Raw genomic sequence first — 22,564 nt, forward strand, 5'->3', positions numbered from 1 at the left:
CATCAGTGGTGGTAAAACTTATCTTGATGTTACAGTAATTTCTTTGGGAATGCAAACAATATCTAGTATATTCCATCCCCTTGTAGTTTTTTTTTACAATCTGAAGCATCTGTTGTTCTTGAATATACTCTGTGAATACTTTCTTTACTAATGTTGTAGAATCAATATTATTCCAGTCTGTTTCTGGTAAATTTAGGTACCCAGCTAATATTATTCTTCCCTCCTGTGTTTCATGTAAGAAATGTATGAATTCCTGTCGGTCATCTGCAGTTGACTTTGGTGGTCTATACACTCCAACAATTGTTATATGTTCCAGAGTTGTCTTTATTGTCACAGTTACCCTATCTATATTATTGGTGTTATCATTGAACATGTAATAATCACAGGTCACATAGCTATCTTTAATCCCTATCATAACACCTCCACCTGATTTTTTGTTAGAATATCTGCTACAATAAAAATATTTATACCTTGTCAGTATTGGTTTCCGGTCATTGTTCTTTAACCATGTTTCACAAACAATAACATCAATCTTGTGGGAACGTAGCAAATATTTTAATAAAAAGACTTAATTATTAATGCTCCTAGCATTAACAACCATCAGAGATGCATCAAATGTTGCTATCTCTGAACTGTTACATTTTTGACCTGGCAAAAATCCTGGCTAGTGTTTGCCAAATATTGCAAATTATCGGCTGCAAAATTTCTCTTCCATGATCTAGACAAATGCACATCATCCTGTCTCAACACGTGTGCCCTAAAGAAGGCTTGGGTGCTCTACAATTTTCATTTTTTAAAACAGGACATTTTTTCCATGTATGTGTTTATCCAAATTCTCATCCAGCTGGCATTGTAAATCCACAGCTTGAGCCATGTAGTCAACATCTATCTTTCTCCTCTTTTTCTTACAGTAATGTTCTTCGATCCTTCCACGTTCAGTTTTGATTTCTTCCTTTTCACCTGTCCCTTGCCTCTTTTTTCTACCTTTTCCATTGGAAAGGTGATCCCTTGTTCTGTAGACTGAGGGTTTTCTGATAGACCGATATCTTCATTCCCTGTCACCAGTGTGTTACATAACAAAGCAGAATCCTTTTTACTACGTATTCTCTTTCCTTTACAGTCATTAGTCCGTTTCTTTTTCTTCCTTGTTATTTGTTCTGAACTTCTTCCTTTCTTTCTTTTTTTGTTTCCTTCTAAACAAACTGGATCCTCAGATTGCTGAATACTTGCATTCACAATTCCATAGTTCTCAGGGGCATCATCATCTATCATAGGGGTTGAATGTTCTTTGCAGAAAATAGATGCATCATTTCCTAAATGTGTTCTATTTGTTCTATGCTTAACATTATTTAGTTCATCAGTCCAGTCATTAATATATGATACAACAGTTCTCCAAGCCATGCCAATTGCACATGTGCAATCATCATCATTAAGTTGAGATTTGCTTCTAACAGTGGTAAGCAAATCATCCAACTTTTGACATGAGAAACAAAGATCACCAGTGTTATCAGCTGTTACCTTTAAATATGCATAGCATTTATTACACTGTACAAGATACTTGTGCATTAGCAAATTGTTAATTGCATACTCATTTAAGGAATCCATATTCAGCTTTAAGTGGATAAAATATTGCAAAGGAAAAGAATTACACAAAATCAGTGGCAACGAATTCAAAGGAACTTAAATCAACTTCTATGACAAAAATTATACCAGCAATATCCAACTAAATAAATAATAAAATACAATAAAGTTGTTCTGACCATGCAAGTTCTACCAGCCAGCCAGAAGTTATAATTTCTTTACGTCACAGTCGCACCTCCTTTTAACAGTAAACATAAATAAAACTTCTCTTACCAGTCCACTCCACAACAAATCACAAACCAAGACAGGATTGTTTAGATATGCTCAGAATTTTCCCCTCTGCAGTCTGTGTAAATTTATAGCTGTCTAGGCCCCTTGGGGTGGCTAGAGCCTGCCTGTCTAAAACCTACCCCTTTCTCACAACCAGGAGTGAAACTAAAGGTAAAACAACAAAATGTGAACCAAAGCAAAGCTTGTTAATAAGCAGTCTCTTCCTACCTACAAACAGTTAAAAATAGTGATAACAAATGCAATATAAATTCAAATAAAACTGCTCTTACCAGTCAATTCCACAAAAAATCACAAACCAAAACAGGGTTGTTTAGATATTATACATGTCTACTTTTAACATTTGCATGAAATCCTGCCTTCTTATTTGCATAAGAACACCCTCACTCAGGAGAAGGAACTTCTGTTTAAATTAGTTGTTTCTGGACATCTTTGTTTTTTCCCTTTGGAGCACATAACTAGTATTTCACAAATCTTGCTAGACTGATACATGTTTAAGTGACTTTTTCTGGTGAAAAAGGATGGCTGTTTCAGACAGCAGGGACAAGGCTTCCTACTTTTCTTTCTCAAGGTGACTGGAATTGGCTCTAAACTGCAAACTCCTGCAACTTGTCAAATAACAGTATGGAATCTGCAGTTCTGGATGAAATGGCTCTGGAGACATAAGGAGGAATTATTCTGTGCTTACAAGTGAAGAAATCCAAAATACACAGTAAGTCGATGACGGTTATTTTAGCTGGTGGTAAAAGATTTTAGTCAATTCTACCTTGTGGTCTTTTTTTAACTTGCCAGTAAAGAGTTAGTGGTTGCCGTTTTGTCTTATGCTTACTATGTATTTATGGTGTGCGGGAAGTGCATTTTTTAAGCTTAATATGTTGTAATTGGTGTACTTAATGAATGTTTGCTAGGTAACCGCAGAACCATTGGAGGTGAAACTTTGATTACACTTGTAATAACCATAGACTATTACCGTGAGTTTTGTCTGGATTAATTTTTTTTTCTGAACTTAAATGGTGAACGTTTGTTATGAGGGTGCATTCAGTATCTGCACATCAGTGATATCAGGACGTGTACACTTATTTCATCACGTTCTCTAAAGTGGCAGCACTAGGACCCAGAAGAAAACTTCCAGTTGAGTTAAAATTAGGTTAAAGTGATTCAAGGTGGCATAGTTTAGAGAAATCTACATTTTATAAAATATAGGGATAACAGCCTAGAATGCAGAGTTGGCAGATGTAATTGTGGCTACCTGTTACTGTATACCATGACAATTATGACAGAATGGCAATTAATATGGAATGCTGTAAAAATGGGCATTAGACTTTACACCTTTGTGCCTTCCTTCACTGGTCTCTTTTTTTGTCTGAAGTATGACTGACAAACTTAAAGCAATGGGGGGGGTGAAAATGATCAAGCTGCCTACTGCAATACCCAATTTCATTGTCAAGTTATTAAAAGACTTAAGTGAAAATTTATATTATCATGTTACCGCAAAAGCATTACCACTATTTTATGGCTAACTTCACAGAAGTGGCTTAAAAACAAGCACATATAATTTCAAACTCCTGGTGTTGTGTCTGCTGAAAGGTGACCATAACCAAAGAAAGGCTCCATCAATATTTAAAGTGACTGATTCTGTCAGATGTCACTTAGTCAGACACTGACCTGAAAGAAAAGAAGCTAATACAACTGGCTTCACTCATTATCAAATTGTGTTGGCTGGACTTTACAATCCTGATTTCATTCCTAGCTACTATATATATATATATATATATATATATATATATATATATATATATATATATATATATATATGTATTTATTTATTTTAGTATACTTTCTGTGAATCTTCTATCCGTCCATCCATCCTCTAGTTAAGTTAAAAGTTATACTCCTCTGTGCTTATTATTTTGTCTGATACAGCAGTATCATGTGAGTGAAGTGTACAGAACAGAAAAAAAGAAAAACAAAGAATGGAGCCAATCATTGCATTATTTTTTTTTTCTTATATAATCCAATCAGAATGTTGTTTTTTTTTTGCTGGCTGTTGGCTGTTGGCTGTTGACAGTTGTAGTTGCTATGTTTTCCTTTAGATGTTTTACTCATTTATTTTAAGAGATATGGGGCTTACTGAGTTGACTATATTCTTGTTGTGTGTACCGTTGTATTACAATCAACATATAAATCAGCTTTAACTTCCTAAGTCGGATATTTGCATATGATCATTGATGTGTCAAAAAAAACGACAATGCACATGTGATAAATTATAGGTTCGTATTTATATACTAGGCTAATTACCAATGGGGCCTTCAGAAGCCTAACCATGCAACCCAACCCAAATGTGTCCCCTGGTAACATACACTTTTTAATGGGGGGTACATTTGTTAGGATTTTGCTAAAAAATTATGTGGATGGGTTATGTTAGTTACAGAATGTTTACTGTCAGTACCTTTCTATAAGAGACATGGGGGCTAGCCCAGGGATAAATTTGTGATTTCTCCTCCAATGACCAAGGTTATGTTTGAGTTGGGTTGGGGATGGGCTCTGTTTTGCATTGATGAGGAGAGTATTCCACAACATGGGGCCCTATGAGTCAGTTATCTGTCTCACCAAATTGTTCTATTTATGTGGCAAGCAAAGTTCATATCCCTGGAGCTAGTGTTTCTGGTGCTGATCTTTTTCCAGATGTGCAAAAGCTACATCAGGGCTGAATCTAAGGATACTTTGTATGCCAAGCACAGATCACCTCTGAAAAACTGGTAGGATCCCGAATATAGTCATCATCATCATCATCGCTCTAAGGTGATCTGTATATCCAGGAGTCTCTTGGTGAGGAACCTGTGTGGGCAATCTAACTGTTGCATATGCCTGGTCAGTGATGGTTCTAATAAGGGACGAGTACAGTGATACTATAACTTTCTAGAACCTGGATGCCAAATCCCTACTTATAAGTTGGATGACATAGAATGATTTTCTTACTACCTTATATGTGTTGGTCAAAGGCTGAATTTCTGTCTACATATGTTCCCAGATCTCTAACTACTGGGTGAGCTCATAGAAGTGTTTTATCAGTAGTGTAATTGCCTGTGTAGACATTTTCACAAAATACACTATAATGCACTTCTCTGCACTGAGTTTTAATCCATGCCTTTGGCACCAGTTATTTGTCTGTGTTGCACCTTCTTGCAGGATGTGAGTGTCACAGGAGAATTGATGATAGCTCCCAATTTGTAGTCATCTGTGAACTTTGTGAGCCACAAGTTCTTGATATTAGCCTTGACCTCGGAAGTAGATGCCAAACAGGAGTGGGCCCAACATGGAGCCCTGTGGTACTCCACTGATGACCTGCCTTTTGGTGGAGATGATCTCACCAATCCTAACTTCTTGGGTCCTATCTATGAACCAGCTGGCAATCCAGTGAGTTGTGTAGGGATTTATGCCTAATGCGGTGAGCTTGTCCACAATTCTTGAATTCAGTATTGTATCAAATGTCTTAGCCAGGTATAGGTATGCAGTATGCACTATTTTCCCTTCATCCGTTGCCTTGATTACCTTCTCAAAGAAGTCTGCCAGGTATGCATTACTTTATTTTGACAATACCTAAATGGGATGGGTCCAGTGTTTGTAGGTTGCCAATGACTTTTTTATCATGTCCATGATAATTCATTCCATGACTTTGCATATTAGACTAGTCAGACTAATGGATCTGTTTTTTATGGGGGTTGTTTGATGGTCTACCCTTGTGAAGGGAGATAGCCATTGCCATCTTCCAGTCTCTTTGTATGTAGCCTGTGATGAGGCTGTAGTTGAAAAGTAACTCAAATGATCCTGATATTCAGATGATTTAGTGGGCAACCTGAGATATTGTCAGGCCCCACTGAGGCTATGTTTTTAGCCTTAATGAGTACCACTATGACCTGCTGCATTATAGTTGGGGGGAGGTTATGTTGGCAGAGGGGGAGTGGGGGCTAATGCTTTAGATGAATTTGTTGGCCAGCAGATTCACAATTTCGTTCTGCTTAGTGAAAGTGGTACCATTTACTATCAGTTTTACACACTGTTACATGCTACCTTTCAGGTTTCAGACATAGCTGCTAGAAGCCTTGTGGCTGTCTTTCAACTGTGAAGCTATCTTGACCTCATAACTGGTCTTGCTAGATTTAATTAGTCCTCTGAGTTTCCTGTTTACTTTAATTAGAAAGCTGTTGTCATTGTGAGAGTTGCTTTTTCTAACTCTGGGCATGACTGTTTTTTTCTTTTGCTATGCACCCTGTTAAGATTTGGATTCCACCAGAGTGGTTTGTTTTTGGGGTTTGTTTTGGGCTTACTTCTGGTAGGTATAGCAACCTCTATACAGTCATATGCATGTTTGTACAAAGTTTTTTGTGAATAATTCTGCATAGGCTGTTGTGAACCCTGGGTTAGGCAGGGCACTGAATTCTGACAAACTGTCACTTAATAGGATGTAGTTTGCGTTTGAATAGTTTTGAACTGTAGCAGTTTTTGCTGTGCTTTGTAGGTTGATTTTTATTTTGAATGAGGCAGCTTTGTGATCCGACCTCACCAATAAGGCTGTGAGATGGGGAGTGCAGAACTCTCTCACATTAGTTAGAATTAGGTTCAGTATGTCTGAACCTCTGGTTGAAGTGAACAATAACTGATCATTAATAAAGTCCAGGAAATGTGCCTGCAGTTTGGAGGCAGTGTACATTTTCCAGCCTATAGAGGGGTAGGTAAAGTCTCCCATGAATAAAGTGCTTGGCTGACTGGAGAGTGCCTCCTGTAGGTCTAGATAAGAGTTGTGGGATTCTTGTGACATAGATGATTATCAGGTCTGGGACTATCTAAGGTTATCTGCTTGTGGATGAACTCCAGGCCATCATCCTGTTTAACCAACATTGAGGAACACTTGCTACTAATGTAGATCAAGACACCTCCGCTTTTTGTCCCTGTCTGTTGTGGCTGAGAGTCTGAATGTGTGAATGCCACTGTATCTTTGCATTGACAGAGTACATTCTGTGGCTTTAGGCCATGTCTCTGTAATGGCACACATGTCTACATTCTCCACAGACCTTGTAGGTTGTGACATTTCTTGTTAAGGTTCATAGCACTGAGGAGTAACACCTTCCTTCAGATTTCATTTGCCATGTCAGTAGGTTTGTCACTTTAGCATTTCCTAAATAACGCTCTAATGGGGTGGATAAAGTTTTAGCCAAATATAGGAGGCCCAGGGGGCAGGGGCAGACCATCTCTGGCAAACCAGTGCAGTCTCTTGGCCATGTGCTCCCATGCAAACATATCAAATTCCCGTGGATTGACTCCAGAAACTAAATCAATTGTTAAAGGCAATCATTATTTGTTCATACTGTGGCTTTATCCCTGGTAAAGGTAGAATACTGCTCAAGGCATGTATCAGTGTGAGACACATTCATGGATGTCCATAATGTTTCTCTCTTCATGTAGCCTGGACAGGTACATCTTAGGTAATTTATGTTGACATGTACTATGAAAGAATCATATTGGTACCTGTGGTTCAATGACATGAGTGCATGTGTAACTTGGTGGATCCTGGTTCCAGATAAGCAACGGACCACAATTTTCTCCTTGCACAGTTTTGTGAGTGGGGCAATTGTGTGTCTTATATGGAGTCCTCTATGGCAAGATATCTTGGTAAATTGTTTGCTTCCCTTATGAGCTGTGTCTTTGAGGTTCCATTGTAGGGTGTAGGCTTATGTGTGGTGCTTGGTGTTGCTTTTGGTGTATGGTTTAGAGATTGTTGAGGACAGACATTGCCATTTACAAACTTAGGAAGTCTTGGATGATTGCAGAGATTGCTTTTTTATTGCCTTAGCATGTATGTGGACACTATGTAGTGCATGTAGTGCATGTGTTCTTGACAGCCTCGTTTGTATGCAAGATTTTTGCCACCAAGAAAATTGTGTATGTACGTTTCACATAAAGTGTTGGTTTTTTTAAGGATTAAAAGGCTGTTTGTGAATATTAGACAATTGCTACAAATGTTTACAGATGACATCACAGTGATGTGGATCATAAACAAGCAAGGGGGAGCCAGACCATACCCTCTCTGTAGACCAGACATGGTAGCCTTGAATATAGTGTTTCGACGCAGTCATACTATACAGACATCTTACATTCCATCACAGCACAATTGTGTCTCTGACAAGCTGAGCAGGAGCAGGACAGATCCTTACTAATGGAAATTGAATCAGAGGGCCTAAACAGATTTGATCCCTTTGTGGGGATCTCCTGAAACAGATCCTCTTGTCTCTGCTCAAAACAAACCATTACCAGTACTTTGCTCCAGGACTCCTTGCAAGAAAGCCTGAAAGACAGATTTTTTTTCTTTTCCTTGCACAAGAATGTTCCTGCATGCTTTTCCACCTTTTTTCAGTAATATACAGGGTAATTCTGAAGATTCAGAAGGACTCTCCAAAGATCCTTGTGATGACCTTCTTCTGGCCCAGGCAGTAGTAATTCTCCCTTCTTCTGGAACTGGCCAGGGCCAGTTACCAAAAGCTTCCTCACAGACTGGATTTACTATCACAGGATTGGGAGTGTTTGATACGTTTGGCACCAAACGACTGCAGCTGACCACCTGGATGACAGGGTTTCAATAGATTTTAGGCACCTTTTTTCTCAGGATGTGTAGCAGGTAATAAATAAGGCAGAAAAATGTGCTACTAGAAAACAGTTTTTAGCCAATGGAAAATATTTTCTAGTTGTTGCCAACAAAATAACCAGAACTCTAAACATTTCTGTTTTTTCAATATTTGTTTGAGTTACTTTCCTGTAGCCTGTTTTGCTCTTCAAACCATTTTAGCATTTCCACCCCTGTATCCCAATCTTTCAGTGCACTCTCAAGTTAAGCTGTTTTTATTAGGGTATTGCAAATGAAGCCTAATAGAAAACTGGTGGCTCCTGTTTGGGATCATAATTTTGTTTAAGAGAAGCTAACACTTGCTCCATTTGAACCAGCTCATCATGCTGACTTGAGGTTCTTAACATGGAAAACAGTATCATCTCTTGCCTTAACAACTACAAGAATATCTGAGTTGCAAGCTTTTAAGGTGCATCAACCTTATTTTCCACAGAGACAGGATTTCTTTAAGAACTAGTCCTTCATTTATGCCTAAAATAGTATCCAAGTTTACTTTAAGCCAAGCTATACATCTCCCAGTCTTCTTCCAGAACCTAAAAATGAGGGAGACAGGATACTGTATACATTGGATGCCTACAGACAAGTCAAGCGCTTGACAGAACAAAGTCATTCAGTACTTCTTACAAGTTGTTCATTTCTTTGGATGGTAATAAATAAGGGCAGCATCAAAAGAGACCATTTACAAATGATTGTCACAGGCTATTGCTTTCTGTTAAACTCACCACAACTAAACTATATGAGACAAGTTCAAGGCTCATTCTACCAGCACCTTGTCTTCATATGTGGCATTTTGGAAAGCTTTGAATTGTAAAAGTATTCTAGAAGCAGACACTTGGTTCTGTGAGCATACTTTTGCAAAGCAATACAAACTAGATTCCTTCTCCAGGTCTAGGACCGAGTTTGCTAGGAAAATTCTTCAAGGAATTTTGGGCCCTCGTCAATCCTCCTCTCATTTTTTCTAAGCTGTGGTAATCTATGACTACAGGTTAGGCTACTGCAGCAGTGATCCTAATTATGGATGTAGTACAGCTGTGTAAGTAAACAAAATTCACTTATTTATTTATTGCATTTGTTTAACTTACCATAACAGTAGATATGCAAATGATCACTGCTGCTATAGCAGTTCCTCCCTCCACCTCCCTTATTTTTGGATATTTTTTATGTCATGGTGTAGACGACTAGGTTCATAGTTTCATAGGATGGTACTAGGCTATCAGCCCTAGGGCCTATACAAACCTAGCCATAACAATTCCCTGGCTATTTCTTCCCACACTATTTACTTTCCTGGACCCCTGTCTAGCAGGACAACTGAAGTGATCCCCGGGATGAATTTCCTTTTTTCCCATCCAACCGTCAAGGTTCCTTTTGACGAGGGCCAAAGAGGCACTCTGCTTGACATGTATGGGCAGTCTATTCCAGAGTCTGGGGAGTCTCTGGGTCAGGAACTTATCCCTCCAGCATGTTTTGTTTATTGTGATGACAAGGTTTAGATCCGTGCAGCATGTGGCTCTGAGGGATTGGGATTTCTTTAAGTGTAGCATGTCCAACAGCTCTGGGTTTGACATGGCCTTGTATGTTAAGCAGAGAGTAGACGATATGCAACAGAGTATAGCTGGAGTTTTTTAAGGCAGTCAGTGTAGGGCATCTGCTTTAGGCCTGTGATTCTTTTAGTGAGGTATTTTATTTTCCTAGCACTATCCATCCTTTTCAGGGTTTTAACATCCCTCTCTGTTGACATGAAAGCTCTGAAGGGCTAGGCATCCAAACCTGTCCTTTAATCAGCTCAGAATACAACTGAATTATCAGGTAGCAGGGTTCTTTTATTCCCTCTACCTATGTCATAATTTATTTTCTTTATTAAATGGGATTTCCACACTTTCTGCTGGCTCACTTGTTTTTTCGGTTGTATTCTGTGACTTTTGGAGCTGTGCAGCAGCCGTACGTACAATACGCAGCTCATTTGGATTCCTTTAATCAGCTCAGCCCAAGCTGGCTGGCAGTTTGGGAATGTGTAAGGTGCACTGAAGCTTTGTAAGCTAGCCAGCTGTTAGCGGGGTATAAAGCATACAGCTAAGGCTACTGCAGCAGTGATTATTCAAACATCTACTGTTATGGTGAGTTTACTTACACAACTGTACTTTCAGTATTACCAAGATCAGGGAAAAAATCTTTAATTCCTTATTGCTGGTGAGGGTTGAGAAGATACAACTAACTTGCTAGTGTATAAAAAATTAAACTGGAAGGTAATGCTTTTCTTGGACAAGATGGATCCTTTTAGAATGCTAGAAACTGAAAAACAAGCATTTCTCATCTTCTGCATGTCAACTGAGATTATGCTATTTAATTGCTATACATTGCAATTCAAAGGAAAGAAATCCGATAGCTGTAGGGGCCATGTCTAGCTGTGGCATCACTACCAGCCCATTACTTTTTGTCACAACTCTTCCATTTTCTAAATCCTGGGACACTCACTTAGTTCTGAGACAAGGTGTCGGCAGCCTCCTTTCAGAAGGTAAGACTGACGTTTCCTGCAGTGCCTCTCCCTTTTTATCATAAGCAGTCAGGTTCATTGTTATCCAATTGCCTTCACACTTGATGCTAACTGTAGTCATTCATATGCCTACTAAGTCACTTTCTAAATGAATGAGGTTTCATTGCTTCCCTTCAGAGTAAGCAATTCACTGTCCTCTTTTAATCACATGAAATACCTTCACAGAGGTGTCTTGCCTGCACTTTGATGTTGCTTCACTTCACTGTTTAACAGTTTTGCAATTCAATTTGAATCCCAGAAGTACACATATTTTCTTTAATTTTGACACCTCCCAGGAAGGTGAATAAAAGAACACATGCATTATGTATGATCCCAAAAATGTGTGATGGGGGAGCCATGATTTGAAAACAGTCCAGGGCCCAAGGTGCACTGCAACAGCTTTTGGTCAGATGTCAATGAATGCTTTATACTATGCATAGGTCCCCTCAAATTATCTATAGCATAGGATCACAGTTATTCTTCTAGGAATAATATATAATTATTTACCATGGGATGGGTAAGGCCTATCTATCATCAAATGGCAAAGGTTAATCTGAGCACTCAAAATGGTCTGTAATGGCAGCTAGCCATACTTACCTATGGACCTATGTCTATTTTAATGCATTTTCAATGAATGCCAGTTTCATAAATATGAATTTCAAGGAGAGAGAAGTTTACTGTTGCCTCATGGTCCATCTGTTTTCAAAGTGAGACATTTGTTTTGTTTAGCAAATAGCCATCAGTGTTTGTGTGTGCTTGTGTATTTGTGCTTTAAAATATGAAATAAAGGTTTTAAAATAAATCTAAATCTCTGAAATCATTCTAAAAGTAAATCAGAAAATATTATTCACACTGACAGGTTTGAACAGTGTTTATGGTAATTGGACAGTCAACAAAATGGAATAGCTGTGTGTGTGTAGGGGAGCATTATTCTGCCTAGGGTCCCATTTGACCATCACTCAGCTCTGGTTTCAGGGCCTCCTCTAAGTGAGCTGAGAGCAGAAGAATCACCAACATAACTCCTCTGTATAGCATCCTTGTAAAATATCTGAATACCCTCAACCAGCTCCTCTTGATTCAAACAGCAGCAGCTCTACTCTCTAGATTTTCTGGATTACCAGGATTCTCATGCCTGTCACAGAGAGTTAGCACAGCTACCCAATGGAACAACTCATTTCTGCCATTTGTGCTACAGATGCCACTCTTGTTTTCATTAAGCACAGCTCCTGATTGAATATGGAGATAAGTACATAGATTGACTGATAAACTGGTTCACAGACTCAGCTCCAGTAATAGAGTTGGTATCAATCTGTTTATTTATTTTATTTACATTTTTTGACTGGGAGTGTCCGACTGGATGTAGGTCCATTTACAGCGGAGGCCCAGGGAGAAAAGCTCCACTGTTAACATATACAGACAGTAGTTACATTGGATTTACATAGCGATTAACAATTTGATTAACATAGCAGTTAATTACAAACATAGTTACAGATGAAGAACATAGTACATCAGTAGACAACTAGAATCTTTATCTGCAAAGTACATAACAGACATTAACAAATGTTACAATAAGAAGTTCCTACTGTATAATAAGTAGTAAGCTTATGAGCATCCAGGCTTGCTATAATCAAGGTAGTGGGGTGGAAATAAAGGTAGTGGTTGGATGGGGTGGGTGATATTAGAGTATCAATAGATACTAAGATATTAGATATATAGATATAAGATATATATATTATATATATATATATATATATATATATATATATATATATATATATATATATATATATATATATATATATAAGATATTAGATATCAAAGCTGTGAAAGCAGAGTAGTGCTGCACTAACAACCCTTGGCTCTATCAAAGTCCCCACGCAGCTTGTAGTTAATTTAGCAAAATTATGAACTGCTATTTTCATAAGTCACTATTCTTTCTTTTATCCCACATGGTTTCTGACCATGCAGTCGCTACACCATCGGCTTTCTTCTCTCACAGTCACACTGCAAATGTGACACACAGTTTCATTTTGAGGAGCACTAAACCTGTATATTTCACTATCCTTAAAGTTTAACAAGTATTTCATTCATAAAAATCCTATGCATATGTGTCACTTGATGCTAAGACACGATCTAGTCCCTAAAAAGTTGCTACACAAATGTATCTTCTAACAGACATTTGGACTAAAGACTCAACTGCCTGAGTGTTAAAACTAACTATTTTTGGTTATCTGATTCCATGCACATGATTTTTCCAAACTAATATTTTTCATGATTGTCTGAAATGTTGTTTTATTTAATGGTCTGCATGTCTGTTCAGCTGTAACTGATAATTACCTAAAACAGTCCTTTACAGATCATGTGGATAAGTGAGAGAAGTAATCTAAACATATGTTGCAGTTATTTATATTTTCAAGTTTTACTCTCCCCTTCCCCATAAAAAAAGGACTTCAAAGCATCAAAAACCTTAATCATCTTCTCAGAGAGATGCAAGTTTTCAACATCATCTTCTAAATACGTCTTCTAGACAGTGTTATCTAGTATTCAGTAAATGTAAAAAATGTGTACAGATTAGCAGATTACAGTGAGATGGAAAAGGAACAACACAAGCATTTCTAAGGTTCATACATAAAATAAAAATACATAATATGTCCTGAGACTATTACAGCCATGCCTTAATTTGGCAATACCTGCCATTCCCCCAAAATCTTTAAAATGAGACACAGTTTGGGTCTCCTTGACAAAGCAAACAGATTTCTGAAAATTCGAAAATTTAGGACAAGTCTCATTTCAAACATCATGGGATATTTTCCATAAACACTGGCTAGAAGACAAAGTTCTGGAGTAGTACATCACATTTTCTCTGTTTCTTTCTCATTGTCACTATCTTTTTTTTTCTTCTTTTGAATACTAAACTTAAAAGAAACATTCTGGCCGCCAAAGAAGAGAGTAGGTACTTATGACACAAGGCACTGCTATGAAGTAACAAAATGTGTTGCAGGCCCAAAATAGTTAAAAGGATCTCACATACATCCATACATTGCATAAAATTAAAATCCTTAGCCGCACCTAGGAACTACATTACAAGCTTCCAAATTTCCATTGGAAATAAAGTGGTCTAGACAGAAACACAGATATTAGTTGTAGAAGAATAAATATGAGTGATAATTAACCATTTCAAATTATGACTAATGTTGTAAACAAATCATCTACGTATATTTTAGAAATAAGACACAAGTAGTTAGTTCACTCAAACTGGTGCACAGGAGGAAAATCATAACAGCCAATGATTGTACCACAAGGAAAGTACAGTTGTGTAAGTAAACTTACCATAACAGTAGATGTTTGAATGATCACTGCTGCAGTAGCCTTAGCCATACAGGTTATATCCTGCCCAGGATACAACAGAAGGCCAGCTTCCAAACTTGAGGGCACATTCCTTGAGCTCAAACAATTAGCTCAAGCTATGCTGCTTAAAAAGACAGGTTTGAGCACCAAGTCCAATCATGGTGGGGGGAGCGGTGTTGTGTGTGTTTTGCTGTCCTTTGGGGGAGATGTTAAATGTTAAACCATGGCCCCATCTGCTTGTGTTGGTGGTAGCTCAGGTGGATGCAAAAGATTCTTCGGCACCTATCGAAAAGAGTAAAGGTATTTTATTAACATTTATGTTCATTTTATATTATATAAAAAGTTAAATCAGTTATTTACACACACATTTTTTTTTATAAATTATCCCTGTTCTCAGCAGGTTCAGCCTTGAGTCCAAAATAAAGCTAAAAAAATCTCTAATAACTCATTTTCCATTTGAGTGGAAAACACATACCCCCCCTAAATATGCTATTTTCCCTAATACATAAGTATTCAGCATGTATGTCTTTCTGAAATAAGTAAACATTTTTCCACCAAGCTAACAATTTTTATTATTTGTTCCAATATATCTCTCCATTGAGTTATTACACTCTCATAGTGACCAGATGTCACTCTTAAGATCTTTACTTCCTTTCTTGTGAAATATATTCCATCTTTTATCTCACCAAATCCATTACACTTCATTTTGTTTAACTGCTGGCCAGCTTTTTCTAACAGCTTTTTTATCCTTATTACAGCCTCTCGTATCCATTCCTTGTTTTTCATATTAGTACTAAATCATCTGTATATGCCATACACATTGGTAATGCAACATTACCTTTCATCTCACATATCACCTCCCACTTTTCATACGTGTGACTACACTACTGCATTCATTACTAACACAAATAACCACATAGTCTTCCTAGCTGAGGATAATCACAAGGCATTCTTTATCTATGTCTGAGATCTAAAAGGAGTACCCAGCTATGCAATGAACTGGTTGTGGATGGCACCACCCATACTCAGCCGGAGAAATTAGCCAACCTGCTAGCTGACAGATTTGGAGCAAACTTCACTCACCTATCCCTTCCAGTCATCCTACAAAGTATACCTGCCACCATTCCTCACCCTGCTATCTCAAGGGAGCAGGTCATCTCGGTGCTGTCCAAGGCCAATATCACAGCAAATATGGGAACAGACAATATCCCAGGTTACCTTTTAAACAACATAAAACATGACCTAGCAGACCCACTTGGATCCCTGTTTAACCACAGCCTGCAAACTGGCTATGTTCCAGTGGAATGGAGGACAGCAACAGTAATCTCTCTGCACAAAGAGGGACCATCAACCCACCCTGGGAATTATAAGCCCATAACCATGACTAGCTTCATCTGCAAGGCCATGGAAATAATCATTATGGACATTATTAACAAGTACATAGATGGTCTCCAAACTCTGGACCCAACCCAGTTCAGATTCGTTAAAGGTAAATTATGCCTGTTAAACATGGTTGACTTCTTTGAGAATGTCACCAAGGCCCTGGACAAGGGAAAGACAGTCCATACTGCCTATCCTGACCTAGCTAAGGCATCTGACACAATCCCCCACTCGGGTATTATAAACTTTCCCATTTAGGAATTAACTCCTACATTACTAGATGGGTAGCCAACTGGCTCATCAAAAGGACACATACTGTCATAGTGGATGACTTTACCTCTAGCAAAAGACCAGTCACCAGTGGCATACCACAAGGTTCTGTGATGGGCCCCTTACTGTTTGGAATTTATTTCTCATAATCTCAGGGAAACTTGGACAGCCTGTGGCTGACAAAGTTCACTGAGGATTGCAAATTGGGAGGAATCATTTAGTCCCCCAACAATGTTAATATACTGCAGACAGGGTTAAAGCAGACAAATGACTGGTGTCAAAGCCACAGATTAAAGCTAAATGCAAAAAAAATGCATTATTATTATTATTATTCCCTTTGGGAAAGCTCACATCCCTGTTAATTGCAGCTAACATTGGGTAAGACAGCGATTCAGGTCGTAGCCTGTTATATGTCCTCAAACATGTCCCAAGACTCACACTCCATATTCCTAAGCACCCTGGAGAATATTAGGGTCCAACCTAACACTCTCATACTGGGTGACCTCAACTACCCCTCCATTAATTGGGAAAACTACTCATGTAGTTCCTGCACTTCCCATCACAAACCAGACAATACAAAAAACACAAAATCAGTGTGCCACACAATCATAGCCCTTAAGGCGAAATAACATACCTAACATGCTAGTAATAGGTGACTCTATAGTCAGGCACACTGACGTCCCATTCATTAGGCTGGACAAGCAGAAGGTTACTGTTAGCTGCCTGTCGGGAGCCAGAATCCGCCACATAACACAAGCACTCAGGTCACTCCAGAACAAGTACAAATATGACTCTGTCATTGTTCATGTTGGTGTGAATGACCTGAGACGTACCTCCCCGGACTACATGAAAAGAGATATGGAAGAGCTCTCTGATCATGCAGCCCAGGCTGGTATGACCCTGAGTAGCATCCTGCCCTCACCAAGAATGACACCTCAGTATAAAGAAAAAATTATCAATTTCAACAATTGGCTAAGCTTCTGGTGTCATTCAAAGGGGATCCAGTGTTTGTCAGCCTGGGACGACATGCTCGACAAGCTGTGTTGCTTCACAAGAGATGGCTTGCACCTGTCACCACTAGGCTTTCGAATACTGGCCAGGGCTCTTGCTCACCCCATAGTCCCTTTTTTAGGCAATACTCAAAAGTCAAACCCACCTCCATAAACAGCACAATAAACAAAAAACTGAGGGTTATGCGACTCAAAGCCAGGAGTTTAAATCTCAAAATGCACATGCTCGAAGCACTCCTCAGTATAGAGAACATCGAAATCTGTGCAGTAACTGAAACCTGGTTCAAAGCTCCAGAGAGCACCCCAGCACTACTGGGCTACAACTCATACCACACGTTTCGGCCACAGAACACGGACCAAAACACAAAAGTGGGGGGTGTATCCATATTCATGAAGGATACCTACACCTCCAGGTTAGTGGTGCAGCATGATACCTCTGAGATCATCCATGTGCAACTAACATCAGGCAAATCTGCAATGCAAATTGTGGCCTGCTACAGATCACCATCCATGACCCAGAACCACCACTCCACCTTTCTGGAGACACTGGAAAACATGAAGGTCCTACCGAACACCCTGATATTGGGCGATTTCAATTACCCTACCATTCACTGGGAAAACTACTTGAGTACAAATTCCCAGGCCCAGCGCTTCCTGGAATTCATCAACTCAAATACCCTGGATCAGCTGGTAAACTCCCCTACCAGAGGTGAAAACATATTAGACCTGGTCATCACCAACATGGGCGACAGGTGTTCCACACCGGAGGTCAACCCATCACTGGTTAGATCAGACCATAAACTAATCACTCTGGATATCCACACCCCACCATCACCCCTAACTAAAGAAACCACAGTAAAAAACCTTTCTAAAGCAAACTTCATCTACTTAAGACAGAGGTTGTAAGTTTCACAGCCCCCACGCTAGAGGATAATGCTGCCCAAGATGCAGAAACCTATACAAATGCACTCTATGAGCACCTACAAGGATGCATGGATCGTGCCATCCCTAGCAAAACCAAGACTCACTCCTCTAAGAGAAAGAAACCAGTTTGGTGGACCCCTGCAATAAACACACTATACAATAAAAGGAGGAAACTAGTTCAGAAAAAAAGCAAATCCCAAGAAGGAAAGGCATCCCTGATCAGTATCAGTAAGAAACTAAGGTCCCTCATGAAATCATCTAAGGCTAACATCAAAAGAAATATAGCCAAGGATTCAAAAGATAACCACAAAGCCTTCTTCAGCTATGTTAAGAATCTAAGTGGCAACTCGCAGATATGCACTGAACTAGTGCAAAATAGCAAAAAATATACTGAACCTACTGATATTGCCAACATCCTAGCATATAGATTCAGTGCAAACTTTACCCCCCCACCTCCAAAAGGGTCCACAACAATACCAGAAAAGTGTAGTGTCCCAAAAATCACAGACGCACAGGTGAAAACAGCCCTTTCAAAAGCCAAAAACACAGCGTCAATGGGACCAGATGGTGTCCCAGGCTGCGTCTTGCACGAACTACAGAATGAACTAACCCACACATAAACACGCTGTTCAACCTCAGCCTCTCCACGGGCTACATGCCCATAGAATGGTGCACAGCAATGGCTATTCCTCTCCACAAAGGAGGGGCCACAACTGACCCTGGTAACTATTGCCCCATAAGCCTGACTAGCCTGGTCTGCAAAGCTATGGAGCGCATCATCATGGAACTCATTAACAAAGACATTGGGAACCTCCAAACACTTGACCCGACCCAGTTCGGCTTTGTTAAGGGCAGATCATGCCTACTAAACCTGGTTGACTTCTTCAAGACAGTCACCAAGGCCATAAATGAGGGAAAGGTGGTTCACGCAGCCTACCTTGACCTCGCCAAGGCTTTCGACACCATTCCCCACTCAGGTATTACAGAAAAACTCACCAGCCTGAACATAAACCTCTATGTCATGAGATGGGTTGCCAACTGGCTTACAGAGAGAACTCACACGGTAAGAATAGCGGGCTCCAGGTCCAACTCTAAACCAGTCACAAGTGGTGTCCCGCAAGGCTCGGTGATGGGACCCCTACTGTTCGGCATATACTTCTCAGAAGTACAGGCAAACACAGGAGGACTATGGCTAACCAAGTTCACCGATGACTGCAAACTGGGAGCCATAATTGACTATCCGGCTGACAAGGACATCCTCTAAAAGGGCCTTACTGAGACGGACACCTGGTGTCAAAGTCATGGCCTCAAGCTAAATGCCAAAAAATGCATAGTCATCCCATTTGGGAAAAACAAAACAACCACGAATTACCACATATGTGGCAGCCCACTTAATACAGAAGAGGTAATAAGAGATCTGGGGACCCAGGTAGATAGTAATCTCTCCTTTGACAATCATATTGCCAAAGTAGTTAGGAAATACTTCTATGTGGCCCATCTAATTACTAAAGGGTTCGCATCTAGAAATAAAGAAGTTATAGTGCCCCTCTACTCGTCACTGATTAGACCCATCATAGAGTACAATGCCTCATTTGGGATGTGCCTCACAAGACACTTCCAACAGCTGGAAAGACCACAAAAGTACCTTTCCAAGAGGATTACTGGCCTCAAACATATGTCCTATGCAGCCCGACTGAAAAATCTCCAGCTTTACTCAGTGGCATATCACTTACTCAGAGGTGATCTCTGCCTGACTTACAAAGCCATGTCCAACTCAGAATTGATGGACATGCTCCACCTAAAGAAATCCAAGTCACTGCGAGCCATGTGCTCTAGTGAGCTAAACCTCACCACAACAATAAATAGAACATGCTGGAGGGATAGATTCCTGTCACAGTGACTCCCCATGCTTTGGAACAAAATTTCAGATTAAATCAGGCAGAGCCCCTCACTAACACTCTTCAAGACAAACCTTGATGAGTGGATGGGTAACAGAAAATACACCCCTGGGATCACTTTATTGGCTTTGCTTGACAGAGGATCAGTTAATTAATCAATGGGGTGGCAAAAGCCGACACACTCTGGCTAGGCTTATAAATGCCCTTGAGCAGATAGCCTAGTACCTACCTATGAACCTATGAACGTATGTACCAATACACTTGCCCAACGTTTCCTGGAATTCATTAATTCCAATGCCCAGGACCAGCTCATTCTTACCCCCACAAGAGGTAGTACATCCTTGACCTGGTCATTACTAACATGGGCGACTGTTGCTCTACACCAATAGTCAACCCCTCCCTGGTTAGATCCAAACACAAAGTAATCACCTTGGAAATCCACATGCCTCCCACCCCCCCCCCACCCCAACACCACCCGCAAAGGCAACCACCATGAAAAACTTCTCCAAAGCTAACTTTGGGCTCCTAAAAATAGAGATGGATAACTTCAAGGTACCCATGCAAATGGAGAATAGTTGCATGACCACCGAATCATACACCAATGCACTGTACGAACACGTACACAAATGCATGGATTTCACCATACCATATAGAACCAAGATGCTCTCCTCCAAAAAAAAGGAAGCCAATCTGGTGGTCCCCTGCCATAAACAAACTCTACAACAGGAAGAGGAAACTGATGCGGAATAAGGTGAAGTCCCAAGACTGGAAAAACTCCCTTACCAGCCTCAACAAAAAGTTGAGATTGTTCATCGAATCCTCTAAAGCTAGCTATGAAAACAGAATTGCAGAAGATAGTAAAGACAACCACAAGGCCTTCTATAGTTATGTAAAGAATCTGCACAGCAATGCCCAGATTTGCTCTGAGCTACTGCACAATGGTACATCCTATACCGAGCCAACAGATATTGCCAATATACTGGCTGACAGATTCAGTGCCAACTTTACCTCCCCCCCCCCCTACAAAGGACCAATCCCAATGCCAGTAGATTGCCAGGCACCCAGTATTACTGCTGCACAGGTTAAAACATCACTGTCCAAGGCCAAGAATACAGCTTCTATGGGACCTGACAATATCCACTGGCTGTGTTCTACATGAACTACAGAGTGAAGTGGCACCTCACCTGTGTGCCCTGTTAAATCACAGCCTCACCTCAGGCTTTGTCCTTCCTGAATGGTGCACTGCTATAGTCATCCCTCTCCACAAAGGAGGAGTGACTACAGACCCTGGGGACTATCACCCCATTAGCCTGACAAGTCAGATATGCAAAGCTATGGAACACATCATCATGGAGCTAATAAACAAGGATATAGGGAATCTCCAAACTCTCGATTCCACACAATTTGGTTTTGTAAAGGGTAGATCATGCCTGCTCAACTTGGTTGACTTCTTTGAGTCAGTCACCAGGGCTGTGGATGAAGGCAATGTGGTTCATACAGCCTACCTTGATCTGGCCAAGCCCTTTGATACCAATCCCCATTCAGGAATTATAGAAAAACTCACTAAGCTGGGCATCAACCCCTATATCACTAGGTGGGTTGCAAATTGGCTCACAGATAGAACCCACAGTGTGAAACTAGCTGACTCCAAGTCAGACTGCCAACCAGTCACAAGTGAAGTCCCACAGGGATCAGTCCTGAGTTCTCTCCTGTTTGGTATCTACTTCTCAGAAGTCCAGGCCAACAAGAAGGGAGTCTGGATGACAAGGTTCACAGACGATTGCAAGTTGGGAGCCATTATTAATTCCCCAAGTGATGTTGACAGCCTACAAAAAGGCCTCACTGAGACCAATGACTGGTGTCAACACCATGGCCTTAAGCTCAGTGCCAAAAAATGTGTCGTCATCCCCACTGGGAAAAATCCAGTTCCCATGAATTACCACATCGATGGTAGTCCACTGAACACAGAAGGCGTTATAAGAGATCTGGGAACACAGGTTGACAGCAACCTCTCTTTTGACCACCACATTGCCACTGTGGTCAGAAAGTCCTTCTGTGTGCCACATCTCATTACTAAGAGTTTTGCATCCAGGAAGAAAGAGGTCATTGTCTCCCTCTACTCTTCCCTCATTAGGCCAGTCATCGAGTTCAATGCCCCATTTGGCATGTACCTCACTAGTGACCTGCAACAACTGATGAGGCCGCAAAAGTACCTCACAAAGAGGATCCTAAGCCTTAAACACTTGTCCTGTATGGACAGACTCAAAAAACTTCAACTATTTTCTGTCTCATATCGCCTACATAGAGGCGATTTCTGCTTGACTTACAAAATCATGTCTGACCCAGCTCTGTTATAAATGCTACATCTAAAGAAATCCCAATCCCTCTGCACCACATGCTCCAGAGACCTCAACCTCATTACCACAATCAACAGAATGTGCTGGAGGGACAGGTTCATAACCTAGAGTCTGCCCATACTATGGAATAGACTTTCCATACATGTCAAACAGAGCACCTCACTGGCTCTCTTCAAGAGAAATCTTGATGAGTGGATGGGAAACAGAAAATTCACTCTGGGGATCACTCCAGTGGTTCTACTCAACAGAGTCACTGGGAACTAAGGTCGGGTGGCACGATGCCAGGGTAATCCTATGGG

Source organism: Protopterus annectens, chromosome 1.part1 (genome assembly GCF_019279795.1).
Source record: "Protopterus annectens isolate FY-2018-M chromosome 1.part1, PAN1.0, whole genome shotgun sequence".
In the NCBI taxonomy this organism is placed as follows: Eukaryota; Metazoa; Chordata; order Ceratodontiformes; family Protopteridae; genus Protopterus; species Protopterus annectens.